The sequence below is a fragment of the Polyodon spathula genome, chromosome 17 (genome assembly GCF_017654505.1).
Source record: "Polyodon spathula isolate WHYD16114869_AA chromosome 17, ASM1765450v1, whole genome shotgun sequence".
NCBI lineage: Eukaryota > Metazoa > Chordata > Actinopteri > Acipenseriformes > Polyodontidae > Polyodon > Polyodon spathula.
Genome location: NC_054550.1, coordinates 17,236,504 through 17,249,074, shown reverse-complemented (window position 1 = coordinate 17,249,074; position 12,571 = coordinate 17,236,504).

Sequence of the window (12,571 nt, the reverse complement as noted above, 5' to 3'; positions counted from 1 at the left end):
TCCACTGAGGACTTCAGGGCCAGCGGTGTGTTTCAGATAGCTCAGTAATATTTCTCTAGAGGGTTTCCTATCATCACATTTAAAAATAACTCAACATTTTATTTTCATTACATTTCAAAATGTTGGCCCTGGCACAGCTTGAAAACAGATTGATAAGGAATGAGCAAATATTTGGCAATGGACTATTGGACAGACTATCATTATTTTTGCACTATAGCCTTATGAAAAAGCACATAACTGAGTTAAAATGACCAGCTCTTCATAAATAAGTTATTATTGTAAATAGAATAATAGAAGAGCTGCAGTGAATTACAGGGTTATAATTACATTGAGGGGTTCTGGTTCTGGTACCCCGAGATGGAAGTATAACCTAAAGTAATTCCCTTCTGCCCCATTTGTTATTGTTCATAATATATGGATTCCACAACATTTAAGGTTTATAGCGAAGGCAGTTTTCTTTGTTTTGTTTTTGTTTTCTTTGTTCCCGATGAATGAATATCTAGCAAAGTGCTTGCAATATTTTAAATAAAACAATAGTCAGCAGTTAAAAAGAGTAACAGATAATTCTAAGAAAAGTAGTTGGGAAAGTCATAAATAGACATAGATTATGATGGGTTGACATTGATTAATTATTACTTTTTTTCGTAGGGGCTGAGATGCAATTATAATATTTATCCGTAGGCAGTTAAGGCAGATAATGAGCACTTCATTTTGTGCCACAGTCTCTTTTTTTGTTGTATTGATCTTCATGAGCAGGTCATGTGAGATGAAACTTTTTAATAAGATGTTTCACTGCCCAGACACTGCATGAGATGGCATAGAAAGAAATGTTGATTTCAATAGCGCAATTATAAACACCAAGGTCTTAAAGAGTAACACCTTGATGTTTACAGTTGCGTTATTGAAATTGTCAGGATTATTGCCCACATTGTCAAACAGGTAACACAGCAACCATGATCCATAATGTGGTACGGAACAGAAACGCCAGAGCACTTGTTATGTTTTTTCTTTTGTTTTTTTTGTTTTTTTTAATCACTTCCTGCAGTGATTTAGATCTCAAACCCCAGAGCACTAGAGCAGACATTTTGAAAAGAGCTTTGAAACAGACTTTAAAATTATAAGTGCAAAAATTACATTATTTAAACAGTTGTAGCAACACATAGGGACGTATAACGCTATATTTTTCAGAACCCCGTTATACACTCTTGCAGTAACTGCTGCTATTGTCCAAGTCTGGTTAATGCAGGCATGAAATATTTTGTTCAAATCATATTATTACTTTTAGTATAGTACTGTAAATTGAGGGCAAAAGACATTTAGCAGGGATTACTAATTAAGCAAGCTGAATGACCCCAGTTTCACCCAGTCCTTTCTATCTTTCAGCGGCCTCCTCGCTTGCGTGGTAGACCACTCTTTTTATCTGTCTGTTGTATGTGAGCGACTGCCTGTGCAGTCATCCATGAATGATTGTCTTTTCTTCTTGAGAGTACACATGTCCTCCTTTGGGCTTGGCCTTGCCGTATTCCCGCTGTTGAGTTGACCTTTCAGCTGTACTCTCCTTAACAGGGCTAGGCCTTGCCATATCCCCGCTTTCGAGCAGACCCCGCGGTCTGAGTTGACCACGCGGTTAGGGTAGGCACATTGCGTAGCGGGCTCCTGGGTGCTGCGGTACTATTATCTTGGAGCACAGGTGCTTAATATAAGCGACACATGGCGCCCAGCGCCTCAGTGGTAGTGGACAACAACGCTGCATGATATGTGGTGCATTTAGTGCTATTAGTACTCGGTGTGTGCGGTGCTCGGTTTGCACAGTATATGTGTGCACACGTGCTGATATCTCTACCACTGTAGTGCAATTGCTCACGATACGCAGTTCACGTAGTATACGGTACCTGGTATGCAGGCCTCTTGGGACACACGGTGCAAACATGTTGCACTAGTTACATAGGCACTAGTCAACCTGTGTAACAGGGTACTCGGCACAAGGTGCACAAGGTTAATACCCTTGCTGCAACACCAGTGGTTGTACACACTACGCTGACACTTCCAGTGTTCAACACAGAGTAAGCAGTGTCTCAGTACTGATGCTCAAGGTCAGGCCTATGTCGGGGTCTCATCCCTGCACTTCCTGCAATGCTAGCATCCCGCAGGAGGACAAGCACATCCTCTGCGTGCGCTGCTTGGGTGTACCACATGCCACCATGGCCCTCAAGTGGGATGTAGTGTCTGTGAGGCCCTTCAACCGCTACTGAAGGAGGCCCAGCTAGAGAGAGCGAAAAGGGCAAGCTCCGTGTCCTCTATGGCCAGATCCGAGGGACCCCTGTCAGGTTTTCGCAATGCACTTGCCGCCCGCAGTAGCTCCTGATTTCCACAAGTGAGACGGGTGAAGCGCAGCAAGCAGGCAAGAGACATTATGGACCTCAAGGCCCAGATGACCCAGGTTCTGGAGCTCCGGCTAGACAGGCACCACAGGCCGCTGTCCAGGTCCCACAGCCTCAATTGCCATACCCTCCCTCTCCCATAGGAGTGCAGGAGGGATGGGAAGGGTCGTCTTAGCTGGTACAGGAGGACACGTTGTCCATAGCAGCAGAGTTGTAATGACTCGAGTCAATGATGCAATTTTTGATGACTCGACTCGAGTCACTGTCATCAAATGACTCGACTCGATTGGATTTTTTTCGTTATGCCATTGTTTTTGTAAGAATAATAATGAATTCTAAATACGCTCCTAAAATGTTAATTGTAGCCTACTATGATTTCTCAATAAATAAACAGGCTCTGTACAATTACAACATTGACTTTCAGCAGGCTGGACATGCAGCTGCATAAAAACGGACAGAAATTACAGTTAACAGAACTGTTTGCCCTGCCTCAGCTAACTTATGATTGGACTGCTGTAGAAAAAATATAGGTCTTTGATTGGTTGATCGTATCACTGGTCTGACTTTAGGAAAACATTATCATGCCTTTCACAGCAAGAGTCGGTTTTTGGCTCTCCGAACTGCAGCTGCCCAGCCCTCACCCATAATGCACAGCAACCTATGGAATAGCCAAATAAAGCAATGGGCCACAAGATGGGTGTATAATGGATCTATAGAATTAATTTACAGATATGTGGCAACACACAGCAAAAATAACAGGATGGACCCCACCCTTCACCCTTCTCTCAATCTTCATTTCCATACTTTGATGGTATAGGTTGGATGCCATTATGCCATTGAAGAACACATATAACTGTATATGCAAACACACTACCGCTGTCCATCATATCGATACAGTGAAAAAACACGTAACTGATCTGCCCATCCAGTGTGTGCGGATGTGGGGGGTTGGGGTTCTGTACTATTGTACGTTTGTACTACTGTACCCAACTCCAGAGTGGACTGTTACTCAGACACTATTTGAGCCAGCGGTGCGCAGTTACTGGAACTAGCGCATCACAATTATCGCGCAGATATTGTTATATTCTAACGAATTAGGGCTTTCGCCCAATTCAAATATGATTGCTCTATGTGCATATTGAATGTCCACCTAGAATACATTTGCATAACATGTTTCTATTTACTGATGCATTACCATATGCTAATAGGACAAGATTAAAGGAACAGAAGGAAGGCAGTGTGCTGGACAGAGGTGAGTGCATGTTTCCATACTCGTCTGTTGGGCATGGGAATACGCTATAAACATCACTATGATATGAACATGTTATATATGTTATGGAAACAAAAAAAGAGGCTTATTGCTTGTATGTTTTTGCCACAAATTGAGTATGATGATGCAGTATATAGGTTTGCATCACCATCAACTTTAGGTAAACTGGACTCGTTGTATCATGCAGCATTGAGGGACAATACAAATACAAGATTTAATACTCATCATTGCATATTATACGATTTGGTAGGCTGGACTTCTTTGGCTTTACACAGGTTGAAGCACTGATATATTCTGCTAAGGCTGTTCAATGTAAATTATATGAATATATTTATTTAAATGAATACCTTATGCTTCCCATAGTAACCATAGCCTCAGATCTCATTCTTTTTGCATTTTAAAATCCTAAATCTGCGTACTGAGATTGGTAAAGGATCCTTTGCTTATTATGCCCCATGGTCCTGGAATGAGTTCCAGTTCAAACTAAAGCTGCAGACCCAGATATCTTTATTGCAATTTAAGAGTAAATTGATTTCGTGATAGAGTTGTAATTGTTTTAAATAGTTGACTACTTTTGTGTATTTTGTTTTAAATGTGATATATTGTTTTAAATGTGATTTTTTCCTGCGTCTTAATTTTATTGTTCTTGTTGTTCGTAGACTAAATAGTTAAATAAAGGATAATAAATACATTATATATATATATCTCCTGGTATTGACTGGTATCCTGGTATAGGAAGATATTGCACAGTCAGCAACCAGTTTGGGGTCATACAAGTACTAATATATTTGTGCACAGTTTTTGCAAAGGCTTTGTTGGGCACACAAGCCGTCGTCTTATATATTATAGATTATAAAACGACGACTTGTGTGTCTAGAAAAAAAAAGGTTTTCTGAATAAGCTGTCTAGAAGGGCTAGTATTCCAATAGTATCCTAATACTAAGTGGGTATTTGGTATCACGTTTTCAGAATACTGGTATCCAGAATACGGACAAATTCATTCGGAATACCCTGCTTACATGGCATGGAATAGCTGTTCAAATTTCCCACTATTCCGAATACAACTGGAATCCTGATAGAACGGGACAACCGGAACAGGTGCCCGGATGGCAATATGGGTACAGTCAATTGCTTAACTGTGTGCAGCACATGCACGACCCTGCATTGTCTCCTCCTTTTGCTCTGGTACTGGGGAATTTGATCTGTTCCTCAGCACGTTGCAGCAATGCGGTTATGAACCTGTGGAGGTGGTGGGACATGGCTGACTGGGTGATCCCCACTGTGTCACCTGCTACCCTATGGAAGGTCACGGTAGCCAGGATACACATACTGGATACACGACTTGCTCACTGCAGAGCTCCTCATATGTGTGTGGAGGCCGGTAGACCCTTTCAGCATATCTTCGCCTATGTCGAGGTTGCAGTTGCTGGGTGTGCCTTTTATATACTTATTCTGCGCGTCACAAACCTGATTTTGTGCTTGGCGCATACCTTTGAATATACAAGGATAACGCATATTGTCGGCCACTCCCCCCATATTTCGCGATGCATACATTTTATTTCTACACAGCGCAGAATGGATTGTGACGCGCAAAAGGATGTTTCGAATATGGCAACAATGCGCAGTAGCAACCAGCCATCAGCCCGGACTGGTTATGATTGGTTTAAAAAGGTCTGGATGGTGCGGTGATCAGTGCATGTGTCAAGATAACAAAGGCTAAATACGAACTGCTCAAAACTTTGTCTCTGTCTTGCAATGTTGCTGTGCAAAAAGACAGAACACGTTTAAGCTGCTTCCATATTGCTATTCTAGTTATTTTCAAAGTATCTAAAGTCAAATTATTCTTGTCTATCTTCGTCTATCTTTATTTTCACATTTATTTCACATTCCACATATTGTTGTTTTCATAGTTTTAATTTGCCTTTATTTCGCGCCATGTATCCTGTTTTCTCCCGAGCCTGCTGCTCTTAAGCAGTGCTTCTTGCCAGCGTTCGGCAGTTTTGTTGTTAATTTCCACAAAAAGGGAATACCGACCACTACCTGTTTAGGCCTGACTTCTATTATATGCAAACTTATGGAAACTATAATAAGATCCACAATGGAAAATTACCTATATGGTAACAGAGTTGGGAGACAGTCAACATGGTTTTAGGAAAGGGAGATCGTGCCTAACTATTTTGCTTGATTTTTTTGAGGATGCAACATCGATAATGGATAATTGCAAAGCATATGATATGGTTTATTTAGATTTCCAGAAAGCTTTTGACAAAGTCCCGCACAAAAGATTAATTCTCAAACTGAACGCAGTTGGGATTCAAGGAAACACATGTACATGGATTAGGGAGTGGTTAACATGTAGAAAACAGAAAGTACTGATTAGAGGAAAAACCTCAGAATGGAGTGTGGTAACCAGCGGTGTACCACAGGGATCAGTATTAGGTCCTCTGCTATTCCTAATCTACATTAATGATTTAGATTCTGGTATAGTAAGCAAACTTGTTAAATTTGCAGACGACACAAAAGTAGGAGGAGTGGCAATTTCAAGATGTCTTCGTCTAGGCAATGCAAGCTATAAAAAGGCTAATGAGATGCTCGGATACATTTTTAAAAGTGTTGGTATTGCATCATATGGGAGATATTGAAATTGGAGAAGGAATCTATGAAAAAGACCTAGGAGTTTTTGTTGACTCAGAAATGTCTTCATCTAGACAATGTGGGGAAGCTATAAAAAAGGCTAACAAGATGCTCGGATACATTGTGAAAAGTGTTGAATTTAAATCAAGGGAAGTAATGTTAAAACTGTACAATGCACTTGTAAGACCTCATCTTGAATATTGTGTGCAGTTCTGGTCACCTCGCTATAAAAAAGATATTGCTGCTCTAGAAAGAGTGCAAAGAAGAGCGACCAGAATTATTCCGGGCTTAAAAGGCATGTCATATGCAGACAGGCTAAAAGAATTGAATCTGTTCAGTCTTGAACAAAGAAGACTACGTGGCGACCTAATTCAAGCATTCAAAATTCTAAAAGGTATTGACAGTGTGGACCCAAGGGACTTTTTCAGCCTGAAAAAAGAAACAAGGACCAGGGGTCACAAATGGAGATTAGAAAAAGGGGCATTCAGAACAGAAAATAGGAGACACTTTTTTACACAGAGAATTGTGAGGGTCTGGAATCAACTCCCCAGTAATGTTGTTGAAGCTGACACCCTGGGATCCTTCAAGAAGCTGCTTGATGAGATTTTGGGATCAATAAGCTACTAACAACCAAACGAGCAAGATGAAATAAATCTTGTTGATCTGAGTCAGGTCTTTTTTCTTTTTTTTCTAGATGTTTTTAAATATTCGATCAGTCTTTTCTGCCACTAGTGGCTTTTTTTTCTAGATGTTTTTAAATATTCGATCAGTCTTTTCTGCCACTAGTGGCTGTTAAGAAAATCGGTTAATAAATAAATATAAAATCCTGTCGATCTGTGTCAGGTTTATTTCTTCTTCTTAATTATCTATCATTTCCTGAAAATACATTTTTTAAATCTACTTGATTGCATTTTTTTTTTTTTTTTTTCCTGAATTTGGATTTAGGGACACCTTAAACCTGAGTACATTTCATGTTTTTTTTTTTTTTTTTTTTTTAATATATACATTGTGGGGTTTTAATATTCTAAGACATGAATACAGTAGAATTAATATTAGCTACACTGGAGTGCAGAAATTCCAAATCAAAAGGTTGGGATCCAGCAGATCTCGCATAAAATTAGTGCAGGTAAACAGTGACAGAGGACCAGCATACACTCAAATATTTAACAAGTCCTGCTTTAAGCCGAGGCCATGGGGTTGTGCAAGTGAAAGCCACAATGCACTGTTTTGCTTTCCTTGTCTCCTTTTTGCTAAGGCTCGGGGTGACACTGATGCAGCATGGCCAAGAATGGAATCAACTCCCCAGTAATGTTGTTGAAGCTGACACCCTGGGATCCTTCAAGAAGCTGCTTGATGAGATTTTGGGATCAATAAGCTACTAACAACCAAACGAGCAAGATGGGCCGAATGGCCTCCTCTCGTTTGTAAACTTTCTTATGTTCTTAAGAACTGGAGTTACAGACCTGCAACATCTGTCCACTAAATCAAAGAAGCGTGAGGTTTCTTGAGTTCATAAAACATGTGAAATGCATCTAGGTATGATAAGTAGAGTGAATATTGCTGTCCAATTTAGCAGTGCTTACTGAAACACCATAAAGGAGCAAAAGGAAGAAGTGCCTAAAAACTGACACATACTTACACGCACCATTGAGCGCATAAAGTTCTATGGAGCTTTTGAATTGGCCCTACGAGGTCATGATGAAACATCATCATCTAATTCAATCCACCCTCCCTGAGATCCTTCCACCAATGTGAAAAAGAAGAGGCCCAAATACCATTGAAGATTGTGACATCATAATCTCTCATGCCAAGGAACGGTTTGCCTTCAGAAAACGCTGCAAGTTCAGAAGCATTTAAACTAGAAAGGAAGGGGGGAGAAATCAACAAAAAAACAGAAGGGAGACCGCATCAAAACAAGGACAACAACTCAGGTAAGACAACCATTCAATGTATTTATCTAAATGCTAGAAGTATCAGAAACAAAATTTTAGAACTTGAAGCTACTGCACTAACAAGTAACTATGATCTGATAGGTGTTACAGAAACTTGGTTGTCTGAGAGTGATGGGGACGAATGTAATATTTGTGGGTATACACTGTATAGGAAAGACAAGCAGGACAGAAGAGGAGGAGGGGTAGCGCTATACATAAGAAACAGTCTTTCTTGAAGAAAATAAAGCCGAATCAATATGGGTCAGAAAAACGGACAAAAATTCAAAGGGCATAGTAATAGGAGCATGCTATAGACCGCCAGATTCAGACGATGAGCACAATAATCTGTCATACAATGACATTAGAAATGCGTGTAGCAAAGGAGAAGCCATACTAATGGGGGATTTCAACTACCCCCATATAAAATGGGAAAACCCGGTGGGTAGCACGACGGATGAAATAGAAATGGTGGAAATGACAAATGACTGCTTCCTAACACAATTTGTCAAGGCACCGACTAGAGGGGAGGCATGCCTTGATTTAGTTTTTTCAAATAACAAAGACAGAATAATTAAAACAGAGGTCAGAGAACCATTAGCAAACTCAGACAACAACATGGTGTCATTTGAAGTGTTTTTTAAAACCCCAAAAGTAATGACTAAAGCTAAGGTTTACAATTTCAGAAAAGCAAACTACGAAGGTATGAAACAGAGACTAACAGAAGTAGATTGGAGTAAAATAAAGAAAACATCCACAGAAAAAGGATGGTTGTTCTTCAAAATGTATTACTAGAGGCGCAAAACAATTACATCCCTAAAGTAGACAATTCTAAATCTAAAACTAAATTGCCAACATGGTTTAATACATCAATTAAAAAAAATATTCAGCGAAAAAAGGCATTTTACAGAGCATTAAAAAGGGACCAAAAAGAAAGTACACAGAAAGAGTACACAGAACTGCAAATGCAAGTCAAAAAGGAAGTTAGAAAGGCCAAGAGATAAATAGAAATGAACATTGCTAAGGGGGCTAAAACCAATTCCAAAATGCTTTTTCAATATTACAACAGCAAGAGAACATTCAAAGAGGAGATTAAATGTCTAAGAGATACAAATGGCAAAATCATAGATGAAGAAAAAAAAATAGCAAATATATTAAATGATTACTTTTCACAAGTTTTTACAAAGGAAGATACTGACAACATGCCCCACATGTCATCCAGTTCCTATCCAGTTTTAAATAACTTTAGCATAACTGAGGCAGAAGTGTTAAAGGGACTAGGAGCTCTTAAAATAAGCAAATCCACTGGGCCAGATGAGATCCTCCCAATAGTACTCAAATAAATGAAAGAAGTTATTTACAAACCACTAATCAAGATCATGCAACAGTCTCTTGACACAGGGGTGGTACCGACAGACTGGAAAATTGCAAACGTAACACCGATCCACAAAAAGGGAAACAAAACTGAACCAGGTAACTACAGACCAGTAAGCCTGACTTCTATTATATGCAAACTTATGGAAACTATAATAAGATCCAAAATGGAAAATTACCTATATGGTAACAGGGTCCTGGGAGACAGACAATCCTTTTTTTAGGAAAGGGAGATCATGTCTAACTAACTTGCTTGATCTTTTTGAGGATGCAACATCGATAATGGATAATTGCAAAGCATATGACATGGTTTATTTAGATTTCCAGAAAGCTTTTGACAAAGTCCCGCACAAAAGATTAATTTTCAAACTAAACGCAGTAGGGATTCAAGGAAACACATGTACATGGATTAGGAAGTGGTTAACATGTAGAAAACAGAAAGTACTGATTAAAGGAGAAACCTCAGAATGGAGTGTGGTAACCAGCGGTGTACCACAGGGATCAGTATTGGTCCTCTGCTATTCCTAATCTACATTAATGATTTAGATTCTGGTATAGTAAGCAAACTTGATAAATTTGCAGACGACACAAAAATAGGAGGAGTGGCAAACACTGTTGAAGCAGCAAAGGTCATTCAAAATGATATGGACAAGATTCAGAACTGGGCAGATACATGGCAAATGACATTTAATAGAGAAAAGTGTAAGGTACTGCACTCAGGAAATAAAAATGTACATTATAAATATCATATGGGAGATATTGAAATTGGAGAAGGAATCGATGAAAAAGGGGGTTTTTGTTGACTCAGAAATGTCTTCATCTAGACAATGTGGGGAAGCTATAAAAAAGGCTAACAAGATGCTCTGATACATTATGAAAAGTGTTGAATTTAAATCAAGGGAAGTAATGTTAAAACCGTACAATGCATTAGTAAGACCTCATCTTGAATATTGTGTTCAGTTCTGGTCACCTCGCTACAAAAAGGATATTGCTGCTCTAGAAAGAGTGCAAAGAAGAGCAATCAGAATTATTCCGGGCTTAAAAGGCATGTCATATGCAGACAGGCTAAAAGAATTGAATCTGTTCAGTCTTGAACAAAGACGATTACGCAGCGACCTAATTCAAGCATTCAAAATTCTAAAAGGTATTGACAATGTCGACCCAAGGGACTTTTTCGACCTGAAAAAAAAAAGGGGCATTCAGAACAGAAAATAGGAGGCACTTTTTTACACCAGAGAATTGTGGGGGTCTGGAATCAACTCCCCAGTAATGTTGTTGAAGCTGACACCCTGGGATCCCAGGAAGCTGCTTGATAACATTTTGGTATCAATAAGCTACTAACAACCAAACGAGCAAGATGGGCCGAATGACCTCCTCTCGTTTTTAAACTTCTTATGTTATTATTTTCTTATGTGAAGTTTGTCGTTTGAATTTACTGAAACATGTTGCATCTTTAGAAGTAATTGTAAAGTAATTTTACAAAAATGTGGAGATTTATACTTGGTTATGAGCCTGACTGAAGACGTCATTAGCAAAGGGGGCCAGTTGTACTAACAAGGTCAATCAATAGGTCATGTTTTACTGAACATTTTAAAACTAATAAACAATTACAATAATAAACACTATCGTAGTATGTTGCTTTAAACATAGTTACACAATATTCATAACAAAGTTGAGTTCTTATTTATAAACAGTAACACATTTAAAACTTGGGACTCCCTGTCTGTAGCTTGGTGTTGTTTAGATTATCGTCAGCTTATTTTAAGTGATTGAAAGCTGAAATTACTTTTTTAAAAACACACTTTTCTCATACCAATACATTATTGGTGAGCAATAATCAGTTCATTTGAAAACCATGCTTTAATCACTGATAATAGGTGTACAGGCGGCAATTCCATCAGTGATGTGGGGCTCAAGTACCAATGAGGGAAAATAAGGTCCTGCACTGCAATAAATCATAAGAACATAAGAACACCTGTTCTGTCAAATTATAGTGTGGATGATTCACAAGCAGAACTGTTATTACAGCGTTTAAAAATATAAAATCCATTTATACAAAGTTTCCCAGCTTTCTTGAAAAGATCTGCATTTCCCTTGTTTGTATTTGTTTTGCTCTCATTAGTATCTATAGTAGACACAGCATCTGTCAGTTCTGGCAGATTCTACTGTACTTGCTGAAGTGGTTTTCTCCCACTGCTAATTAAAAAAAATAGCCATCTAGCTATTTCATCCCGAGGGCTCAACCTGCGTCATGCCTACTGTAGACTGCTGAACTTGATCGTATGCCTGGAGAGGGCATTCATCTTGGACTGTGGACTGCCTTTGTAACTTCCAGAGATATGTGCCGAAAAAAATTAACTCCTACAAGACTGACTGCAGTCATACAGCTGGACTGGAAGCTACCATATGAGTCAAAATAGGCTGCAAACTGCTTCTTCGCAAGAACACTGACATTGCCACTGGTCTCATCAATGTGGCAATAGGGAGGCTTCAAGCTGTTTCCTACTATCTGGACACAAGTATGGTCAAAACCATAACCATCTAATTTAACAATGGAGTCACCCATACCATTGAACATTTATGCTCAAAATTTGAAATCATGGACAGAGTCTACATTGTTCAAGAGCAGTTTCCAGTCATTGGTGCTCATGCACTCACCATTGACAAATGCCAGAGTAAGACTCTAAAAGCAGTTATGATGGATCTTGGTAACTCCATTTCCTCCTATGGACAAAGTTTCGTTGCACTTTCCAGAGTTACATCCTTAAGCGGTGTCCATCTTATCAACTTTTTGACACCACCTGCATTAAGTCACCTCAAACTGCAGAGGCAGAGTACAGTAGGCTCAGAGGGATTTATTGCCCCAAGTTGAAAAGACTGAAGGAGATCAACATGCACAAGTGACATAAGGTAAAAGCCATCACTAGCCATCACTAATGTTCAGGAACAGTAAAAGCTTCAATCTTCTAGGAGAACACTTGCAG